Source organism: Staurois parvus, unplaced genomic scaffold, assembly GCF_062004578.1.
Source record: "Staurois parvus isolate SC_StPar_1 unplaced genomic scaffold, SC_StPar_1.0 ptg000154l, whole genome shotgun sequence".
In the NCBI taxonomy this organism is placed as follows: domain Eukaryota; kingdom Metazoa; phylum Chordata; class Amphibia; order Anura; family Ranidae; genus Staurois; species Staurois parvus.
In genome coordinates this window covers 24464130-24488793 of record NW_028317950.1, presented here as the reverse complement: position 1 = coordinate 24488793, position 24664 = coordinate 24464130, and the positions used below count along the sequence as shown (strand labels likewise).

Below are 24664 nucleotides of genomic sequence, written 5' to 3'. Positions count from 1 at the left end.
TAGGGGAATCTCTCTTCCACCGCTATTGTGTTCTGCAGGCATGGAGCTTTCCTGGCTGTCAAAACACAATGATTACTGATAGCAGCTATAGCCGCTGGCAGTCATCGAATGTAAAAAATATGGCAGGCTGGTTGTACCCAAGTCGATCAATGGATCGACTTGGGTACAACCATGGATCAAATCTCAGATGGTCCCTGATCAACAGGTAGAGATTCAATCAATCTATGGCTGGCTTAAGAATTGGAAAAAAGCAGTCTAAGGTTTTGCAGAGCACCAATGACAACCTATACAAAAAAAAAAAGATGGAAAGGCACATTTATAGACTATTTACAATCTAAAAACAAACTTCAAGCAGACAGGAAAACAAATAATTAAATAAGACCAGCAATTTAATTAAAGGAGAAATTCGATGTACCTGCAAATTAAACATGATTGTCTGAAGTGTACATTTACGCATTCTTTTCTTGTTCTCATTCTGTTTTGGAGTAAAATGAAGGTTCTGTGTAACAGACATAAACGCGTATTTTGCTGAGTGCCATAGTAACCTATTCTGTGTGAAAATTCACATATCTGCAAAAATCTGCTATCCAGACCGCCCCTGTCTGTCACATTTTTTCGAGGTCTACTGGGTTAGTCAGTGGCTTGTAGTTTTCACACCCATCAATGCCAGCCTGATATTCTTTATCCTAAATCTGGCCTTCTATAGGACCAACCTGTAACATGTTTACTTTGTGTTTTGTACAGGACATTCAACACACCTACTTAGCAAGCAGTGCAAGTGTTGGCAATACATGTCGGCCAGTATTTGCCAGTCTTGAAACCTTCTTGAAATTAGCCTCTTTGCTGCTGAGTGTCTCCGTTCTCTTTTTCTTAAAAGTTCAAATGGCTTTCTGAATTATTGCTTTCCCTAGTGCTGGTCTCCTAACAGAGTTTTACTGTTCTAGATAGCTGTTCTCATCCGTTTGTAGGGAAATTGTCAGCTGGGATTCTGCCTTCAGTTTTGAAAGGAATTCAGCATAAGTGTGCTTGAACATGTATATCGGTTTTTTTTTGTTTGTTTTTTTTAATAAAATGTAAAAGCATTAGAACACCAGTAAAATATTTACTGCTATGTGAGCATCCAATGGAGAGATTTCCTATCACTTGCTGTCACTGTGACAGCTTCTGCAGACAGGAAGTAAAGGAAAATCTCCCATACTGTGCATACTGACACATTATGATAGGAGCCCACCCACAATGATGAGGACTTTAGTTCCTCTTTAATTTGGACTTTAGTAATAAAGGCGGTATCAATACAGTATCAGTCTTGCCAGTATTTATTAATTTATTTTATGTAATGCCCACTGCAGCACTTTTTAACAGTTGTCAATTAATTCACATCAATCCCTGCTCCTTGGAGCTTCTGGTTTAATATCCCCACTGACATTATATAGTCATACACACACAGTAGGGAGAATTCTGTGTGGAGTCCAATAATGTGACCAGTATGCTTTTGGATTGGCAGAGGACGCTGGAGCACCAGGAGAAAATGCTGCAAAGACAGGTCATAAAAATACCGTGCAAAACAGCATCACTGGTGTGAACAAAACCCAAGAGCCCAAATCTGTAAGGCTACAGGTTAGTCTTCTAGCCACCATACTACTTCCCCAATTTAATAACTCTAATTATTTGACTTTGTTTTTTCACCTTCCATTCCTCCCACTTTTCCTTCTTCTGTCTTTCAAAATGCCCACTACCATTGTGATACTGTCTGGGGTTTTTTTTGGATTTATGGCACAAGGGGTAAGGAAGCATTCCCACAAACTTTCCCTCCCCTTTTGCCCCCACCAATCTAAGTAGGTTTAACTAGCTTCCCATACCCCTTCCCACCTCAGATCACTAATTATCTAGATCCCACTCCACAGCCCAATGTCTCTTTTAGCTTCTTAATCCAACATATGCACCTGTGCAGATCAGCCCCATGGGCTTAAATGGAGCTAGAAAAATAAGAGCCAATCCATCTACCAGTCTCATAGAATCCTATAAGACTGAACTGCACATGCACAAACGTCAGATCAAAATGCCAACAGAGGGATGTAAAGGTGGCCTTGGAGCAAGGTCTTGGTGAGTATAATTATTTGGCTGGATAGAGTGGAGTAGACCCACTTAGGGGGTAAGGGCAAAGTTGTAAGGACATTTTATGGGAAAGTAAAATCATTTTTTAAAGTGCAAGTTGCCTTTTAAGAGGTAGGTATACCAACTGCTTGTTAACTGTCACTGAGGCTGTGCACACCTGACGGTTACTGAGGTTAAAGGTGGAATTTCCCTTTAACTTCATGGAAATTTGTTTAAGAGTTTTGGTGACTTTTCCATGAAAGTTTGAACAGTTTGGCAGTTGCAAATAGAGGGTGAGTGATTGCATGATGTCACCCTCATAACACGTTCACTATTTAAAACAAAACCATTTTCCATGTAAACACTTATCTGGCTATGAAATTGCACAATCTGTTGAGCTAGTTGCCATGGTTAGTGATAAACAGTCAAACTGCTGTTTGACACTCAGTTGTTAAGTATTTAACACAGGGTTTCTCTGCCCAGTAGACAACGCAGGATCGCTGTGGGTTTTTTCATTTTCTGTCTGCCTCCGATAAAACATCCCCTTCATGAACATCGGCACAGCTGTGCCACTGCCTGAGAGGTCCTGTATGTTCCCTGGATGCTAGCTAGATTTAAATGACTTACATTATGCATATTTACAAATTCATTACTCACTTCAAAATTCATAAACAGTGTAAGTGGATGAGGATCACCAAATGCAAATGTGTAACACATGTGAGAAGCAACTGGATGCCATGGACGTTAGATGTAGCTGGCGGATCTTGACATTTCAGAGGTGTGTATACTACGTCTGCATCTCTCATGGTGCCCAGCTGTAGCAAAAGCCTGCAAAATGACCAGAGACAGCTAAAGTGTGAATCCAGCCTTCAGGTGAAGGTGTTTCCAATATAAAGAATACATTGAAGCAGCGCTTCCGCAGATTGTGGAAGGATGATGCGTAATTAACCTGAGAGTTATTGCATTTGGCCATTGGCAGCTATAAGACGGTTCTATTTTAAAGCATGTAAACAGCTACACTGTTTAATGTGAACTTCTTACTTACCTCTTTAATGATTTATACTCTGCATTCTGTAAGGATTCGCAAACAGACATGTTATTATCAGGCTGTGATTGCCTTTGATTGAAAACATATTGCATAACTGTTCTTTAGTCTGGATTTATGTGTGTTTTCTAAATGTGGGATTGCAGGTCGATGTGGTCATGATGTAAAAATAGTTCTGAGCAAGTTTATCAACATCTACATGAAGCTGTTCAAGAGAAAGGAATATTGGAGCACATTCCTCCGGCAGTGCAGAGTATTTCAGGAGAGTTAGTAGAAAAAGCAGATTCCTCCAGCAGGGCAGAATATTTCAGAAGAGGAGAATTAGATGTTGGAAGGAGCAGAGTCCTCCAGCAGTGTATAGTATTTCAGGAGAGAAATGTTAGATAGCAGAGGGAGCCGAGCCATCTAGCAGGGCAGAATATTTCAGGAGAGGAGAGTTAGGTGTTGGAAGGAGCAGAGTCCTCCAGCAGTGTATAGTATTTCAGGAGATACATGTTAGATAGTAGAGGGAGCAGAGTCCTCCAGCATGGCAGAATATTTCAGAAGAGGAGAGTTAGATGTTGGAAGGAGCAGAGTCCTCCAGCGGTGTATAATATTTCAGGAGAGGACAGTTAGACAGCAGAAGGAGCAGAGTCCTCCAGCAGTGTTGAGTATTTCAGGAATAGCAGAGGGAGCAGAGTCCTCCAGCAGTGCAGAGAATTATAGGAGTGGAGAGTTGGATAGTAGAAGCAGCAGAGTCCTCCAGTAGCATAGAGAATTTCAGCAGCAGAGAGTTAGCAAATGGTGCAAAGCACTACTTCATCAGTGCAGAGTAATTTAGGAGATGAGACTTCGACAGAGGAAGGAGCAGAGTTATCCAGCAATGCAGAGTATTTTAGGAGAGGAAAAATAGGTAGTGGAGGGAGCCAAGCACAATGTTAACACAACAGAGCATATAGTTACATAGTTAATCTGGCTGAAAAAAGACAAAAGTCCATCCAGTTCAACCATAGTAAAAAAAAAAAAAGTTATCCTATACCCACAGTTGATCCAGAGGAAGGAAAAAAAACGCAACAAAGCACGATCCAATTTGCTCCTGCTGGGAAAAAAATTCCTTCCTGATCCCCCGAGAGGCAATCGGATATTCTTTACCTAAAAATGTTAGTATCCAGTTATATTCTTTGTATCTAAGAAAGAATCCAGGCCTTTTTTGAAGCAATCCACTGAGCTGGCCAGAACCAACTCTTGAGGGAGTCTATTCCACATTTTCACAGCTCTCGCTGTGAAGAAACATTTTTTTACATGTTGACCGTATCCCCCCTTAATCTCCTCTTCTCAAGAGAGAATACATTCAGTTCCTTTAATCTTTCCTCATAGCTGATCTCCTCCATGCCTCTTATCAGTTTGGTTGCCCTTCTCTGTACTTTCTCTAGTTCCCCAATGTTCTTTTTGTGAATTGGTGCCCAAAACTGAACTGCATATTCCAGATGAGGTCTTACTAATGATTTGTACAGGGCTAATATGATATCTCTCTCTCTGGATTCTATACCTCTTTTAATACAAGAGAGGATTTTGCTCGCTTTAGAAATCGCAGCTTGGCATTGCATGCTATTATTAAGCTTGTGATCTACCAGAACCCCCAGATCCTTCTCCACCATTGATTCCCCCATTTGTACCCCCCCAGTATGTATGATGCATGCAGATTCTTAGCCCCCAAGTGCAGAACCTTGTATTTATCAACATTAAACCTCATTTGACATATATTTGCCCAATTAAACGGTGCATTGAGTTCGGCTTGTAAGTTGAAGACATCCTGTATGGACGTTTATCCACTGCACAGCTTGGTGTCATCTCCAAAGACTGAAATGGTACCTTTAATCTCAGACCCTATATCGTTTATAAATATATTAAAAAGTAAGGGTCCCAACACTGAACCCTGGGGTACACCTCTGATGACCCCAGACCATTCAGAGTATGAATCATTAACCGCTACTCTTTGAATACCATCTTTTAGTCAGTTCTCTATCCATTTACAAACAGATTTTTCCAAGCCTGTAGACTTTACCTTACACATTAGCAGTGTGTGGGGAACTGTGTCAAACGCGTTTGCAATATCCAAGTATACCACGTGCACCGCCACCACTCTGTCCAAGTATACCACGTGCACCGCCACCCCTCTGTCCAAGTATACCACGTGCACTGCCACCCCTCTGTCCAAGTATACCATGTCCACCGCCACCCCTCTATCCAAGGTTTTGCTCACCCCCTCATAAAAAGAGCAGTAAATTGATGTCCTGCCACATTGTTAAAATGAAAGTGTGGTGACAGACTCTTGGGAGGCAGAGCTCACACTGATAACTTGTTTGTCCTAAATGAGTCGGTAGACCTTTTTTCAGTGGCAAAGTCATGTCAGGATAGAAAAAAAATATTATTTATTTATTTCAGGTACTTATATAGCGCTCTCAATTTACGCAGCGCTTTACATATATATTATACATTCACATCAGTCCCTAACCCTCAAGGGGTGTACAATCTAAAGTCCCTAACTTACATTCATACATACACATACTAGGGCCAATTTAGACAGGAGCCAATTAACCTACCAGCATGTCTTTGGAATTGTGGGAGGAAACCGGAGTACCCTGAGGAAACCCACGCAGGCACAGGGAGAACATGCAAACTCCAGGCAGGTGATGCCGTGGTTGGGATTTGAACCGAGGACCCTAGTACTGCCAGGCGGAAGTGCTAACCATTTAGGATAGAAAAAAATATATTTTCCATCAGCTACAGTGGGGATCGAAAGTTTGGGCACCCCAGCTAAAAATTTGTATTAATGTGCATAAAGAAGCCAAGGAAAGATGGAAAAATCTCCAAAAGGCATCAAATTACAGATTAGACATTCTTATAATATGTCAACAAAAGTTAGATTTTATTTCCATCATTTACACTTTCAAAATAACAGAAAACAAAAAAATGGCGTCTGCAAAAGTTTGGGCACCCTGCAGAGTTAATATCTTGTACTGCCCCCTTTGGCAAGTATCACAGCTTGTAAACACTTTTTGTAGCCAGCCAAGAGTCTTTCAATTCTTGTTTGAGGTATCTTTGCCCATTCTTCCTTACAAAAGTCTTCCAGTTCTTTGAGATTTCTGGGCTGTCTGTCACGCACTGCTCTTTTAAGGTCTATCCATAGATTTTCAATTATGTTGAGGTCAGGAGATTGTGAAGGCCATGGCAAAACCTTCAGTTTACGCCTCTTGATGTAATCCCCCTTGGATTTCGAGGTGTGTTTAGGATCATTATCCATTTGTAGAAGCCATCCTATCTTTAACTTCAGCTTTTTCACAGATGGCATCAAGTTACCATCCAAAATTTGCTGAAATTTTATTGAATCCATTTTTCCTTCTACTCGTGAGATGTTCCCTGTGCCACTGGCTGCAACACAACCCCAAAGCATGATTGATCCAACTCCATGCTTAACAGTTGGACAGAGGTTCTTTTCATTAAATTCTGTGCCCCTTCTTCTCCAAACGTACCTTTGCTCATTCCGGCCAAAAAGTTCAATTTTAACCTCATCGGTCCACAGAACTTGTTTCCAAAATGCATCAGGCTTGTCTATATGTTCATTTGCAAAGTTCAAACGATGATTTTTGTGGTGAGGACGTAGAAGAGGTTTTCTTCTGATGACTCTTCCATGAAGACCATATTTGTACAAGTATCTCTTTATAGTGGAATAGTGTACCACAACTCCAGTGTCTGCCAGATCTTTCTGGAGGGATCGTGCAATCAAACGTGGGTTTTGAATTGTTTTTCTCACAATCCTGCGAGCTGTTCTGTCTGATATTTTTCTTGGTCTTCCAGATCTTGCTTTAACTTCCACTGTTCCTGATGACTGCCATTTCTTAATTACATTCCGAACAGAGGATATTGACATCTGAAAACGCTTTGCTATCTTCTTATAGCCTTCTCCAGCTTTGTGAGCGTCAACTATTTTCAGTTTTCTAGACAACTGCTTAGAAGAACCCATGGTGCTGATTGTTGGGGCAAGGTCAGATAAGTCTGGGCATTTAAAACCTTTGAGATTGACATTATGTGGTCTTCCCAGACGATGATTGAGAACAATCCATGACACTGGCAGGTCCCAGCTTTGCAAAGGGGGCAGTGCATGCTATAAATTCTGCAGGGTGCCCAAACTTTTGCAGACGCCATTTTTTTGTTTTCTGTTATTTTGAAAGTGTAAATGGAAATAAAATCTAACTTTTCTTGACATATTATAAGAATGTCTAATCTGTAATTTGATGCCTTTTGGAGATTTTTCCATCTTTCCTTGGCTTCTTTATGCACATTAATACAAATTTTTAGCTGGGGTGCCCAAACTTTCGATCCCCACTGTATATTGACCTTTGCCAATGTTCAGCTACAGAGATTCTTGCTCTGAATTGGATCCAACTGTCACCTACCTTACTTGTGAGCCTGACGGCGTAGGAAGGCCTATTGTACAGCTCCAGCTCGAGGGCCACTGAAGGTGGAAGAGCAACCACAAGAGCACAGCGGGGTGTGAGTGCCTGGTCAGTCCTGTAGTCTTTGTGGGAATTGCTGGCACTTCGCTGGCAGATGGGATGGCTGGACTGCTGGCAGCAGACAGACGTCACTGGTAGCAGAGCAGGCAGGCAATGCAGCAGGCTGGTAGCAGAGCAGGCAGGCAGGCAATGAAGCAGGCTGGTAGCAGACTATATACAGGGTCAGACAAGCCAGGTTGGTAACAGATAAGCGGATCAGACATGAACGGTAGGCAGAAGAATAGTCAGGTCACAAGCCAGGGTCAGTGATGGTGGGAGCAGATCAAGCAGACTCAGAAGGCAGAGTCCAAGAAACAGGCTGGGGTCAATCACAGATAATCACTCACAGGAACAGGAATACAGGAAGGGAGCTGCAGATCAGACAGCACAGGCTAATAGTGCTGCTGGGTTTAAATAGTCTGATTGGTGCCAACATTAGCAACAGGCTGTCGCGTGTGCGCACGCGCGATTGCAAATGCATATGACTGTGTAGCAGAACGGGCCCTCGCATATCTGCGCCTCCACTGCTGTGCACTATGGCGAGCATCTTCCTGACACCAACCCTGAGCATCCTCTGACACACAGCCGCTTGTCCGTCTGATGGCTGGAAATTGTTAATTTAAAGGATTGTTTACAAGCCTACAAGCTGCTCTGCTGTTTTAAGATGTTAACTTGTTAAATAAAAGCGCCATCTGTCATGACATCATTAGGAAAATCATCCCTTTCTCAAGGGTCCTCAATCTGTTGTGGAAACTGGACTGAGTGCAGTTTATAATACTTTTATCTCGCCAAAATGCAGAAAATATGTTCAAACTACAACAGTTGCAGAAAACCAGCATTTGAATATTTGACTTTTCTTTTAACTGCCCTTTTAAATCAGCATTTAACCCCCAAGCTGTAAAGCAGAACTCCAGGCATAGTAAAAACTCACCTTGCGATACACCCCCTCCCCTCCACTGGAAGGGTTATTTACTTTTTTTAGTCCAGGGTAGGGCTGCTCAATCTGCAGCCCTCGAAGGCCTCTGATGTGGCCCTCTACCTCAAACCAGGGAAGCACATGCCACGGGGTAGAAACCCAGTGATCGTGATCTGGGCTTACCGACCCGCCATTCCAGAACATCAGAGTTCATCAAGCCGGAGCCGGCGCCAGCAGCGGAGGAATCAGGAGCCACATAGGCTGATGCTTCCTCTGTAGCTCCAGCTCCTGTCCCAGGCGGAATAGTACCAAGTGCACTTCACCTAGGACCTTTCTAACAATCTGAAGAGCAATTCCAGCTGGAAGAGGAAAAGAAGGTCAGTGCATTAAACAACATATACACTGTGCTTTTGCAATGGGCATATTAGCACCTACAGTCATGGCCAAAATTATTGGCACCCCTGCATTTCTGTCAGATAATGCACCGCTTTGTCCAGAAAATTGTTGCAATTACAAATGTTTAGGCATTCTCATGTTTATTTCTTTTCTTTGTATTGGTATGACACAAAAAATTGGAGAAACAAAAAGCCAAATCTAACACATTGCACGAAAAACCCCAAAAATGGACTGGACAAAATCAGGACTTTTTTTTCAGTGGGGGAACTCCGTTCCGGCACCTACAGCACTGAATGTATGTAATGGCAAGGTGTGTTGAACTGCTGGCTACTGGGGGATCTATTGTTGCGGGGGGGTCTAGTGTTGCTAGATTGGAATCTGTTGTTGCGGGGGGGGGGTCAGTTGTTGCTAGGGGGGTCTATTATTGCTGGCTGCTGGGACATCTATTGTTGCTAGCGGTGCTCTATTGTTGCTGAGGTGGATCTATTGTTTCAAGGGGTAATTTTGTTATGAAGGGGACTGTTGTAGCTGGGGCGGCTATTGTTTTTTTGGGGGATCTATTGTTGCTGGGGGATATATTGCTGATGGGGGGTCTATTGTTGCTGGCTGCAGGGGATCTCTTTTACTGCATTTCTTGCTATTAACAAATTTCATAAAAATTACTTATCACAAAATGATACTTGTTCTGTATTCTCTAGAAGGGGCAGTACTGGGAAGTGGGTAGGGGGTGGAATCAAAGGATGATGCTCTGAGGTGGGTAGGGGTCAGAGACAAGGGATCACTCAGAAGGGGGGGGGGGAGTACCTGCACCTAATCTGAGAAAATTGGAAAAAAAGCCCTGGACAAAATTATTGCCATCTTCTCAAAATTGTAAGAAATAAATGCATTCCAAGTTTATGAAGGTCCTGTAATTTGTAATTAAACTCACCTGTATCAATTAACAGACGCTAACAATATAGAAATCACATCAGGAACCAGTTAAAATGGTGAAAAATTTACTCAACCTTTCTGTTGTGTGCTCCTGTGTGCCACATGGATGTGAAAGAGCAGCAAAGAATTATCTGAGCATTTGAGAACAAACATTGTGGAAAAGCACGGGACAATCTCAAGGATACAAGTCCATCTCCAGAGACCTTAACCACTTGTCCTGCATAAGATTTACCCCCCTTCCTGACCAGGCCATTTTTTGCAATACAGCACTGCCTTACTTTAACTGACAATTATGTGGTCATGCAATGCTGTACCCAAATTATATTTATGACCTTTTTTCCCCACAAATAGAGCTTTCTGTTGGTGGTATTTTATCACCTCTGCGGTTTTTATTTTTTGCGCTATAAACAAAAAAAGACTGACAATTTAAAATAAAAAACAATGTTTTCTATTTTATACTATAAAACATATCCAAAAAAAAAAATGTAAAAATCAAATTACAAATGTTCATAAATTTAGACCAAAATATTCTGCTACATATTCTTGGTAAAAAAAATCCCAATAATTGTATATGTATTAGTTTGCGCAAAAGTTGCATAGTGTCTACAAACTATGGTACATATACTGGAATTTATATATATATTTTTTTTAAACTAGTAATGGCGGCGATCAACGACTTCTTATAGTGGTACAGCAATATTGAGCCGGACATTTATACACTAACTGACACTTTGTGGGAACCAGTGACACTGATACATTAATCTGTGCTAAAAATATGCACTGACACTGTACTAGTGACACTGGCTGGGAAGGAGTTAACATCTAGGGTGATCAAAGGGTTAAGTGTGTGCCTAGCTATGTGCTTGGTGTAGGCTAGGTGGTACTTTTACTAGGGGAAGTGATGGATCATGTTCTCAGCTCTGCAGAGAGAAATGATTCATGACTTTCCCCTGTCACAACAGTGCTATGTAAACATAGTCATAGTCATAGCTCTGTTCTTCCTCCCTGACCAATAATGATCTGCAGATGCCGGAGAGCAACTGCTTGCTGAGACTTGCAGATTGTTTTGTGCTGTGACAGTTCACAGCTGAAGATTTTCTTCAGTGGCACACACTCCCCCATGTGGTGCAAGTGCAAAATGACATTTATTTGCTTGATTTTGCACAGAAATGCTGCCCTGTAGCAGTAAAACTACTATAGGGTGGAGAAAAGTGGTTATTGTTCCTGTGTCTACTGTGTGCAACATTGTCAAGAAGTTTACAGATGGATGAAAGAGAAAAATTGATCAAAGATTGCAACAAAAGATTGTTCAAATGGTGGATAAAGAACCTTGATCAACTTCCAGACAAATTCAAGCTGATCTTCAGGCACATAATACAACTGTGTGCTTTGTGACAGAAATGCAGGGGTGCCAATATTTTTGGCCATGACTGTATAAAAGGGTGTACTATTAGCTGCTTTCATACTGATCCGTGAGTGCAGTGCACCTGCGGCCTTCCCGCTGGTTTCCGCTGAACCATAGACTTCTATTATATTCTGTGGGTTTGGTGTGCTTTCTGAAAGTGCACCACACTCGCAAGATATAATAGAAATCTTTGACAAAGCATAGCTAATCCATAGGAAAGCCACAGGTGCACTGTGCTGCAGTGTGAAAGCAGCCTTATGAGGGCTCAGGACAATAAGGGCTCATTTACATTTGCGGTTTGGGGGATATTGAGATGTTTTTTTACCAAAATCCCCCCCAACCACTGGTGTAGCATCATGACTCAATGGCAATCCCACCCCATGATCCAGAGAGCTTGTGTGGCCTCCCTATCACACATAGACAGGTGGTGGGGGAGCCATATACAGGAACTGATCCTCTCCATTTAACTCCTGCAACTGCTGAAAGCCAGCTTCTCCTCCTCTACCTTCAGCCACCATTCAGCAGCAGCAGAAGGAAAATGTTCATTATGCTATTCAAAATAAAACATTTGAAATTCTGAACCATTTCTTTTCATTGTGGCCTGTGACCAGTTACCAGATCACTTAAGTGGCCTTTGCTCTTCAGAAGGTTGAGCACCCCTGGTCTAGAGGGTGATGAATTGGGTAACTTATTTCTCGCTCCCGCAGGCTCCTCTCTGCTGTTAGACCCATCCCATGAATCTGCTCTCGTTCACTGTCAACCAATCACAGCTCTAAGATGTCTTCATATACAATGCCAGACGTCCGTCCTGTAGTGTTTGTCAGGGCACAGAGGGCCAACCTACATCCCAGGAGCACTGGGGAGTGGAGGATAGCACTTGCTGCTAGGGGAGGGAGGAATAAGGTAAGTACTTCATTTCATTTATCACCCCTTGACGAAATGCGCATGTAACCCTTGCAATTTGGAAGAGCCCTGCTGCAAGAATTATTTTTTAAGTGCAGCTTTAAAGCAGAGCTAATCTAGGTAGGGAAAACATTGCAGCAAGTATATTTTGTTTCAGGAGAGACTGTATATCTCTTCTGCAATTAATGTTTCTTACCTGCCTGCTAAAAATTTTCTAGAGGTTGTACACTGAGCCATGCATGCGCAGCTCAGTGCACAATTTGGGTAAGCCTTGAGGGCCAGGGTGAAAGTTCTGGTTTCCTGGCTTTCATAATGATTCAAAGGCTTCAATACTTTTTGAGTAATTAATATGGCATCTGGAAGTATGCAGACCAGGAGTTGTTCAGATTTAACGAACTACATTGTTCTTAGTCAGCAATAAAAATATATTGAGGTCAGACACAGCCAGGCAACAGACAATACCAGAAGCAGGTCAGCAAGGCCAGCCATATGTATTTCTCTTAGAATAGATTGTCATCAATAAACCTTATTAAAATTAAAAGCCATACTACATAGTGTTTGCACTGAGTCACATTACAAATGCCAGAAAACTGATCACCTAACAGATGCCAAGGCACTGGCTGCACAGTTTGTGTCAGATGCCTTCAGTATTCTGAATCAAAAATAGCAGTTCAATGTAGCACACCTGTTGTATCCTCATTGAAGATGATCAGATATCGGTTAACCTGCCTTTTGTTCCCATTTTGGTTAATTACTACAAATATAAGATTTCTGTCTTTATTGCATAAAATCAGAATTTTAAATCATCTGTATTTCCAGATGACCTAACATGCAGGCATTTTAAGTTTTGGATCGTCGGGTGAATGTTAGCCACTTCTTGACCTCTATGATATCATCAATATGACATCTACTGACACTTACATAAGCCTGGCACTCAACAAACAGGATTACTTTTATAAGAGTGGAGGCCTACTCTCTGAAGGTTAAGTTTTCTGTAAACGTTTGACATGACTTTGTGGTAATTTTCCTACAAAAAGACCATTCATCACGTCAAATCTCAGCTGACCCCCACAAAGCTCAACAGACAATAAACTCTTTGGAAAAACAAAGACTGACACTTCATTCGGTGTAACAAGTGGTGATAGGTGCTCCGGGCCCATCATAAATCACATGGTTTTCATTATAGGCCCAGCCCGGCAGTACTCCAGAAATTTTTATTTTTGTATTAGCCAAGCTGGAACATTTTCCAGGTGCTCACAGCTGCCTCAGGCCTTTAGGCTGGCTAGCTGTCAGCATTATGACAGAATTGTCTGTCTCTGCCGTTCTGCTTGACCTCATATTAAAAATGCAGAAGGAAGCAGACTGATTGGGAAGGCCATGCCACAGACTGGAATAATTTTTGGGGTCTGACACTAGAAAGGTTTCAAGAGCTCTTTAAGCAGTCATTGAAATCATTGAGTAGATGATGAAAGTAAACCTATCATTGCAAAAATGGAAGCCCTATTCCTGAGAGCATGCCATATGTAAGTTCTGATTTACAGCCAAAATCCCAAACTGGGACATTTTCCCCCTCTCCAACATGCATGCTTCAAATCAAGCACCTTTAAGCCTGTCAGCACAAATGTGGAGAGTTATGCAGTATATTAGTGCATGCAGTGTTATGCACAATATGAATTGTTTGTTTTTGTTATCTTTAAATTGAAAAAAATAACCTATCCTGCCTATAAAATTTTCTGATCGGTCCAGCAGTATTGATTTATTGCTTGTGTGTGAAAAACACTTACTGGTTAGCAAGGCCACTCAGTCCATTAGAGGACCAATGGGAAGATCAGGAGGTGGAGCCAAGATCATGTTTTACTGAAAGAGTAGAGGTTGGTTTATAGTCTCAGTTGCTCACATCTCTGGAACTACTGATCAATATGACATGCAGTTTTTACTGAAGCTGACCTCCACTTGTGTATGTGTTCATCATATACTGAGTTTGCATTGTCCAGATTTGTGAAAGATTTACTTTAAGCCAAGATGCTAACTTTATTCACTGATATAAAACTGTCCACTAGAAGCAGCATTGTGGAATATTGGAATGGAACATGCACTGTATTGTTATGGAACAAATTTTGAATGGCTACTGTTTTTACTTTATAGTATTGTGTACTGATCTACTTTAAATAAAGAATGTATACCAAAAAAAATATGGATCAAGCAAGTAGATTTCACATTATAGAAATACTTTTACTGAAAATACACAGTAAAAATGTATCCATTCACAAAACTCCTAGTAATCTTCTCCAACAATACAACATACTCTGTGAATGGAGGAGAGGTAGATACATGCCAAATCTCCTCTGCTGTCCAGACTTCGGCAGGACATATACTAAAAGTGTAATGATACAGAGAAGATTAGCATGGACTCTGTGCAAGGATGACACTCAAATTCGTGAAGTGTTCCATATTTTTTTCGTTACCCATTACAATTGCTTGACCATGTCTGAACCCATTGGACCATTCTTATATTTTCAGGGCTCATTCCTTGTTCCATTTAGTAAACATTATTTCATTTGCATATTGCTCTGTTACTTACATTTTCATGTCTAAGGCCCCCACGGCGTTCATGGAGTCTGCAGGTTGACTGTGCTGTTACATGGAATGTTTGCTTATGCGATTCTTTGATTTTTTATTTTTCTGTGATGAATAGTGAAGTTGATTGGGCAATGTGTTGTTTCTGATCTTTGCCTTTCACTCACATTTTTTATGTTTTGTATGGCTTTGTAATCTGTACACCTGTAACCTGTTTCTAGATAATGTTTGATAAAAGTTATTTAACAAAAAAAAAAATCTCCTTTGCTCATTCACAGAACATGTAGCATACTGGGAGAAGAATGCTAGGAGTTTTGTGAATGGATGAGGAGACATGTTTGGGAAGATGAGCAGCACAAGTCCTTCACAATCACAGCCGCTGCTTTTAACCTCCACAGCTCCAGAAGTTTACAACTGTGGGGAGTCTCTGGCATCACTGAGAGGTGGATTATCATGGTAACAAGGAGCCAGTAGAATATGGAATAGACATCATTAGAGGTGCATTATTACACTGGTGCTGTATGCCCCAAAACACTTTTTTTTCTAAGCTTCATCTTTAAAGTGTTACCAAACCCACAACAGTAAAATCAAAGATCAGTCTGTATATGCAGTAAAGCATGTTTGTTATACTCGCTGTGGACCTAAGGGGTTAATCCTCCACATTGTGTAAAAAGGCTGTTTGATCCTGTGTTCTCTTATCCTCCCCTTCTTTCACAGTGCCCAATCCATCTGCCCTAGTACAGAGCCCTAGAAGGTACTCTGCACATGCTCTGTTTAGTGTGTATTGCTAGAGAGTTTTTTTGGGGGGGAGGGTGCATGTGATCAGCACAGGGCCAATCAGCACTGTCCAAACAGAGGGTCAGAGGTCATGCAGCCTCATAGGACAGTCAGCAGCAAATGGAAACTCCTCCTTCAAGCTTTAACCAGTGCTCAGCCTGACAATGATAGAAGTCACAAGACTGCAATATACTGCTGATGAGAAAAGGTATTTATCTATTTATGTTTACTAAAATAATTGCATTTCCATGTTCTGTGTTGAGCGACCAAATATAGTGAATGGAGGGCCCTGGGTTTAGTAACACTATCAGTATGACCAACACAGGTATACTAAGCTAAGAGTTAAAGCTCTAAGCGCAGTGGTGACTGGTTCTCTTTAAGTGCTTTGCTCTGTACAGCTTCTTAGCCTGTGGGTTTCCTCTGCAGATCTATCCTGAAGCTACATTTTAATGTTCCTGAAAAGAAACAAAGTGATTTTTGTGTGTTTTCTAAGATTCCTGGCTTGGACGAGGTGTCGCTGACTCTGGTGCTTGGCGTTCAGTAATACAATGAGATCATGACGTGGGTTTTAGTTGACCAAACAGAACCTCAAACACGGTGTCACTGTGCCAGTTCATTTGGGGTCATTGCCTCTCCATTTTCATGAAGTGACACAGATGTAGATGACAGGTTCACTTACATGTCAGGTACAAGGTACATGTCAGTCAAGCAGTACAAATGTGCAACAAAAAAGCAACCTAAATGTGGAATGTGTCTATACTTCATGCTGGCATTGTATACAACTGAATCTCCTGGGCTGTCAATGTGTGTATTTCCTTAATGGCTGTGTGGCTGAGCTTGTAAACATTTAGGCTGGAAGTCAACTGGTTGTATCCTCTGTCTGAGCTCACTGCAGCCTGCATGCCCACAGCAAAATGGTACATACACAGGATCATATGAGGAGGATGCAGCCCTGCTCAGAAGCACTCTGAAAAGCCTACCGATTCTGGCTAAATTTCATTACACAGGATCTAGATTTAAAAATAACTAAAGATATACAAAGGATAACCCATTAGTGCCCCCTAGACAAAGTTTTCCATAGATGTACGTACCTGAGATGGTGTCTTTTCCAGGTTCCCACTGCTGGTCTGTCTGTTAAATGGCAGAATGTATTGGGGATTTAGGCAGGAGCAGTAAGTGACATGATGGCTCGAAACATGAACTGGCTACCTGTCTCTCCAATTCCCACTGACCTACAGGTCTGGCATCTGGTCACAATCAATCTGAACGCTGACCCTTTTCTACAGCAAAGACCACATGCCTTAGGCAGTTATTTCTCACAGCCCTTTTATTACTTTCTATTTATCCAGCCCAGCTAGAATATTACATAACTTCTACCATTTAGAATTAAGTCCGCTTCAGGAAACCAAAAAACAGATTCCCAACTGACAACAGTTGTTTTTGTATAGCCATGAGAGGGCAAAATGGTAAGCTCAATCAGAGATAAAATACAAAAGCTAAGGAAAGAATTACATATTGGTAAGTTACATACAGTATGTATACACATCATTTTTTTTTTACAAAGTTACCATATGGAAGGTGACATTGAAATCAGGTTCACAGTGAAAGCTCAAAACCAGACAAAACCTTTAACCTAGTTATATACTGTAAAAACTAGGGAAGGGTTAGCACCTCTGTTTGATTTTTATTGACACCTGTGTCCCTACAGAGGAGATTTTTGCCACATTTGCTGAACAGGAAGTAAAGACAAATCTCTCTAAGGTTAAGTTTACACTACTGGCAGCCCTTGCTGCCCCTCTGAAAAGCAGTCCACGGTTGATCAGTTTTCAGAGGTGTTTGACAGGCATTGAGGAGGCAATATGTCACCTTCTCACTGCCTATTGTAACATTGCAAATGCCGCTACAACGCACTGCAGCTGTGTGCTCTGCACTTGAATGGACCATATGTGGTGGGTAGGGCAGGGGGAAAATGTTTGCCACAGCATGTGTGCAACCCTGTCTGACTGCCTTACAACTTAATGGGGGCAGAAGAAGGCAGATCAGTTACCTGTTCTTACTGCCATCTCCCCCCCCCCTTCATGACTGCTAGTGTAAACAAGACCTAAGGGGGACACAGACAAAAAATGCATTTTTAGTAGAGTGTAGAAGGGTGAGAGCTTATGACAATGAATTTATTGCTACCTCTGTCTTCCCATCCTGGTGACAACTGCACCTCTTATTTCTTGTACAGCTGTCATAGAGACAGGGAGTGAGGGGAAATTTCCACATTAAACTTACAGACAGAACCCACTCTATCCAAAATTAAACAAAGAATTGTGGCTGGTGGTGTTGACCTTGTGGGAAGGGGAGAGTTCAAAGATGTCATTACTAATCCAAAGAGTTGGGATTGTTGTGTAACAGAGGGCTTCATGGTCAGCACATGTACTTTTCTCCCATTCATGCCTATTCAGCAAGTGGCTCCCCTAAGCATATTGGGATACTTCAGGACCGGGGCTCCTTTGAGTACCTGGGGACTATGACAACACCCCTTCATGTGAGCTCACCCATTCAGGGGCACCTGGCCTAAACTACATTCTGCAGCTGGGCCTCCACAATCCTGCTTCAAGACTTATAGAACAAAATCTCGACAGCAGCCTGCACTCATACAAGGCTCCTTAGCAGGAGACATTCCCAACAGTGGTTAGAGGATGCAGAAAGTTGTTACAATGCTTTACTTTTATAGTTTGCCTGCATCTACGTCAGTCATCCCAGGAGAAGACACACATCTTCCATTACAAACAACAGTAATTAATAAAGAATGTGTCGCAGAGTAGCCCATACCTTAGAGGGGTTGCTTAGAGGCTACATAGTCCATAAAGTCCTGCTTCTCCCCTTGCTTGTTTACCCGTTCAGAGGAAGTCATAGCTCCCAACTAGCTGATGTGGAGGGAATATCCCTCTTATAGAACCAAATCCCTCTGTCCCTCTTTCCTCCTCACTTGTCCCTCTTTTGGGTCCGATGTGTAGACCTCTATAAAGAAACGTACTGTTTATTTACCAGAACTGCAGTAAACTGTACATCCAAGCACTAAATTATTGAATTCATTTGTTTGAAACACCAATCTATATTGCAGGAAAGTGTCCTTGCCTACATAAGGTGTCCCTCTTTCCCATCTCAGAAAGTTGGAAGGTATGGGGGAAGCTCTGAGATGGACCTTTACAGCCTATGTCCTGCTATAGCTTAGTCTACAGTACTCGCTATCAAGACCAAACTATTTCTATCTTCGCCTCCTACCCAAAGGGCCCTACTGCTGGCAGGAGCAGGGCTGCCGTTATCCTACCTATGAGGACCTCCAGTGGCTCCTGAGGCACCTACACTGCCTATCAATCCAAGTCATTCTGGACCTGCTCTTATTTCTAGCACCATCTTGTGGTCAGAAAGTGGGATTTGCACACCTTCCCTACAGCGTGACTGCAGAAATACAGACTGTGAAAGGCTTTGTAACTTTATGCCATCTGGCACATTAGGAGTGTGCGATGGGGGAAATCAATATGGAAAAGAGTATGTGTATTACTTTACAAACCTACTAGCCAGCTAACTGTTTGTGTGTATGTATCTCTTTAGCTGGAGTTGCTCTTTAAAGATGCATTGATTTAGCCTTTATTGGCTAAGCCAAAGGTTCTGTTTTGCAGCAAAATGACCAGCTTGTTATTGTTCTGCCTGACATTTTGGGTCGTGTCTCCGATTAGGCGGCTATTATCCGAGGCAGCCGGCGTGTCGCTCTCATTTCACAGTCAATTTAGTCGTTAAAATACTTTGTGCTTGCCAGTGATAGATGGAGGAGGCAGATGCTTTTACTGCCTGTACGTTTAATTAATTCTATATTTTTTTGTCTTGGAATCAGCTGTGATGGTCGTCATCAAGTAAATAATGTAAAGGAAAAAAAAACATCACAACGGAAGCTCATGCTGGCAACTGACAGCCACTGTGGAACTAGAAGTCCCAGTATACTCTGACCGCTGGAAAGACCCGGGCAGCATTTACCTTTGGTTTTCCTCAGCAAATAGCCAACGTGGCTGGAGATGCTGGTTTCACATACCGTAAAAATCTGACATATTTTAACTCAACTTTCCCTCTCCCGCCTATAGGTGGGCTGAGTTTATCTCAGTAGTCATTAATAGTCAAAATGTATGCATTCTGGAAATATGCTAGAGCTTCCCTTAGCTTCCAGACAGGCATAGTAGATTCATAAGTTTATTTGAGAAAAAGTAGGAACTTTAGAATGTATTTCCTCATCTCACTACTTTGCTGTCTTGTGAATAGAGATTGTTAATAAATCTGGTGTGCAGTGTATGGTTATTAATATTCTTGAGCCTGCTGAGCGGTTTCCTACAGGTGAACAATCACGGCATCCAGCAGGCTGGTGGAACTCCATGTGACTTCCTGACAGTCTGTGTATGATTGATGACTTGCATTTCACATGTAGAAACAGAGTAAATCAAACCTTTTAACTAGAGATTATAGAATATTATAGCCATGTCTTTATTCTGGTTCTCTGAAGTGTCAGTGCATCATCCCATTGGAATCCCAAGTGTCAGAGGATCAATTTTCAGGGACCCAGTGTATCATTATGATATTATTCCAGAATAATTTTCAGTATGTATTTATTCTGGAATCCTTAAGGTGGCTATACACTAGTAGAACTTCTTATGAAATCTTTCATTTTAGGTGGGGTGGATTTTTCCAATAATTAGTGGGGTCAGATTGATTTTTTTTTTGTCAGCAGTGGCACAAAAATTCGAAGGAGCAGGATGAAAATGTTTTCTCAAACAAATGAATTACTAACAGTGTATGTGGTTTTCATTCAGTAAAGTCCATTTGTTCCAAAATTGAATGTTAAAAACAAATGAAATTTTTATTTACTTTCAAACACCATTCGTCAAGCTGTCACATGTACTGAGAATTTTCATTTAATTTTTTCTAATGTATAGCCAGCTTTAAGTGTCAGTGTGTCATCATTCTAGAATCCCTAAGTGTCAGTGTGCCATCCTTTTAGGCAATTGCCATTGTTCCCCCAAGTGTAATTTTCTTATTGTTCCAACAAAGTGTTTTCTTTTTTTTTTTTTTTTTTACAAAGTACTCATTTTCTATTGTTGCCCTCAATAATCCAGACCTGGTGAAATCTGTTAAAAGGACTAGCACATGTGAAAAATACGCTATGCATGTAAAATACACCTTAACTGATCACAAAATAAGATATTTCACATTTATGGACCTTTACTGTGCATTGTCCTGCTTTACTTGCCTTGTACAATAAAGCTAACCAAACACAACTCGAATTTCTGTTGATTCCTGCTGAATCATCTGACAAAGTGTAGGTGGCCCTGTTGATACCACCGTCCAGGAGATTGCCAATTATCTCAAAAACAAAATGACACAATTCATGATAGCCAGCGTCCAGCTTTCCCCACCAACCAACACACCAAGTCCAACACCATACCCAACACTTTCCTCCTTCAACCCTGTTATCACCGAGGAAGTTGCCAAACTCCTTTCTGCTGCCCACCTCACCACTTGTCCCCTGGACCCTGTCCCCTCGCAATTATTGCAACCTCCTTCCTGCTCCATCCTAAATTCTCAAAACCCACATCTTTAGCCTCTTCTTATGTTCCAGCACCTTTCCCTCCCTGAACAAACATGCACTGGTCACCCCCATACTTAAAAAACCCTCACTGAACCTCACCTGTTTGTAACTTGAGGTCCATCTCCCTACTCCCATTTGCCTCCAAGCTTCTTGAACTCCTCATCCACAACCGTGTGAGTCGTTACCTCATTGATTACAGCCTTCTCAATCCCCTACAGTCTGGCTTCTGCCCACAACGTTCCACTGAAACTGCCATACCAATACTCTTAGACCTTTCTGCTGCATTTGACACAGTTGACTACCCACTTCTCCTCAACAAACTCCACTCTCTTGGCCTCCGTGACTCTGCTCTTTGCTGGTTCTCCTCCAATATATCACAGCGCACTTTTAGTGTCACATACAATACCATCTCCGCCACTCCTCTTTCCTTTGGGGTACCCCAAGGCTCTGTCCTTGGGCCCCTCCTCTTCTCTCTCTATACCTCTTCCCTGGGCCAGTTGATAACCTCCCATGGCTTCTAATAGCACCTCTATGCTGATGACACCCAGATCTATCTGTCAACTCCTCAACTCACCCCCTCAATCTCCGCACATATCACAAATTTACTGAGCGACATATCCATGTGAATGTCACACCACTTCTTCAAACTCAGTCTTTCTAAAACCGAGCTTGTAGTATTTTCTTCTCCCCGATCCCCTCCCCATGACTTTACCATTGAGAGCAAGGGCACAACCATTGGTCCCTATGGTTACATATGAAGAGCAAAGCAGCAGGGTTGATTTAAAGCTCGAACTCCATCAGTACATACTCTGCTTTTCTTTGTTTTCTGATGCTCGGTTTACTTGCTGAAAGTGAAGAAAATGATCCTGGTATAGAGGAACATGTGACTAACCATGTGACAGTGTTGGTTTTTGGTGAATTGTCCATTGCACATGGTTCGGGAGACAGCCCTGTATAAGCTCAGACTTCAAATCTGAATTGTGCTTACACATGGCAGTTTTCTTTGTTTCCAGAGGTTTAATGGAGCAGCATGAGATCAATGGAAAGGTGATTATGTGCTGCAGGGGATGGGTAAAAAAGTGGAATAAGGTAACCCGGTTGCTTTGCCCTGCATAGGCAAAGCACAGGTTCATTTTAGGGCTGATTTTATTCTATAAATCTAGTCCTAACAAAGTTGTATTTTTTATTTTTTTTATAAACTTGATTGTATGCTTGGTGACTAGTTATAATCATAAGGCTATAAGGGCAAAGGGAAGCCTAGATGCTGAGTAACTCTCAGGAAGTTATGCCAACCTGTTAGATCATAGGTGGCCAAGTATTGTGGAGATAAGGCAAACTTCTGTAGCTTTTCTGTACATAAAAATGTCTTTTTTTATGTACATAAATTTAGTACAGTATTACTATCCACTGTATAGCCAGGATTCTACCACTAGCCAAACAGCTTGTAATGGATTTTATTCTGGTACAGCACGTTTTCCTTGCATGTGTTTCCAGTGGGTTGATATGAACTTCTTCGGGAAAAATAAAAAGTATTGTTTTTGGAAGCCATCTTGACTATTTAATCAAGTTTCCTGTTCACGGAGCCCAAGTGATTCGTATGTGTACCATGAGAACCCACAAACCCAATCCATACTGTGCTGGTATAATAGGGTTCTCCAGCTAGAGAGGCCTTTTTTTCTCTTTTTAATTAATTTGTTCTTCCAGGTTTCCTGAAAGGCTGTATTGGTGACATCACCTTTCTGAGTCATATCCAGCCTATGAACTTTATGGTAGCAGAAACACCGCCTACGTTATGCAACTACTTGTACAGCTTTGCTCCAGATGACTGTGGAGCTGACCATGGCTTTTACAGAGTGTAGTAAAATAGTGTGTACTTTAGAGGGGTGGAAGTGGTGCTAGGTCTCCTGGCCTGAAATAAATGGCAGAGAATGGCCTTCCGAAAGTTTATAAGTGGAAATTTTTTTTACTCTTATTTGTAGCAACAACACATCCAGCAAGTGATTTCATTTCTTGGCTCCTTTGAAAATTTTAAACTAGAATTTCAAAGCCAACTTTTTCTTTTAGCCTTGCAGAGAGTGGTCAAAAGGTCAGAACCTCTGACTATTCTTCTTTTCTTCTTTATTGTTATTTCCAAATTGAGGAGATTTCCCCTCACTTCTTGCCTGGAGACACAACAGGAAGTGAGGGCAAACTCACCAGTGAGCACACAAACAGCAGTAAACATTTTGAAAACGTTATTAACCCTCCCTACTCTATTCAATTGAAGTTCTTTGTTTTGTAAGTTTTTGGTTCAGAAAAGTCCTGTTAAATGAACATATTGAAAAACAATGTATATTGATTTATTTTATTATTTTTTAGCTATTACAGATTTATTCTTTTTCTGCTAATGCAGTGTGCCCTTTTTTACTGTGTGCAAAATATACAGTTTTAGATGATTAAAAAGCAGCCAGATCCATCATTAATCATTGTTGCAAGTTGACAGACATGATACATTTGGGAAGCAGGAAAATCAGTGAGAGATATGTGACATAGTGTGTGAGTTGTGAGACTGTACCTCCCCCCAGGGCCTGTACGATCATTTAATATAAACTGTTGGATGGAATCCCTTCCTCTCTGTCCCTGGTTTATTACTTTGTTGGTGAATGTTCTTTTTATAAGGACTTTTATTTCAGTTTTGGGTGGATGCCATTTGGCTGAACCCTTCCACCAGCTTCATATAAACTCTCAAAGTCTCTATGCCCCCAGCTTTGACCTCCAGGGACAACTAGTATGAGAAGTCTCCACGTTGAGATAAAAGCAAGTAGAGGAGTATAAGGCCTTATGCACACTGGATATTTTTGTTATCTCTCCTAGAAGCCTTTCCTTCTAGCAGTGGTGTTTTGGCAGAAAGAACACCTGACACTTGTAAACACGTGTAACTCGTTTAGGCACATCAAGCGCTTGGGTGTTAATTAATTTAGTTGGCCAGAATAATTATTTATTCTGGCCATTGAAGTTAATGCTCCTAGCGTTTAGATGCATTTGCGTGCATGTAATTGTCCTTTCTGCCAAAATGCCTCTGCTCCTGGATGCATTGGCAGTGGGGTTTTTTTTTCTACCAGACATCCCTAAGAGAGAAGCGTCAAAAACGTCCAGGGTGCATAAGGCCTATCTAGCCAAGAGATTTAAAAAATGGGTAAATCAGCCCATCTTACTCCACCTATAAATGAAATTGTAATTTTTTCATCCACTTCATATAATTGGCTAATGTAGCAGCTGAAAATGTCCACACATTTCCCCTTGGTGTCATCAAGAAGTTAAAAATAGGTATCAGCAGTCTCTCAGCCTGCTTAACATCGCTGCGGCATTTCCTCACTCAAAAATAGGCAATAGCAAGATTGAGAATTTTTATTTCCCCCAAATTCTCTTGGAAATCTTGAAATGTTGGCAAAATTTCACCATATTGCCAAAATGTATTGGAATC

General features: G+C 41.5%; 1 protein-coding gene and 1 non-coding gene across 8 annotated transcripts in view; both read left to right on the top strand.

Annotated features, from left to right (window-relative positions):
• RALGPS1 (Ral GEF with PH domain and SH3 binding motif 1) overlaps positions 1-24664 on the top strand; it is a 577572-nt gene that overhangs the window by 498093 nt on the left and 54815 nt on the right. The gene's annotated exons all lie outside the window — the stretch shown is intronic.
• On the top strand, positions 14575-14681 carry LOC149463679 (U6 spliceosomal RNA). The gene has a single exon (XR_016312441.1). It is a non-coding gene; the product is annotated as a U6 spliceosomal RNA (small nuclear RNA).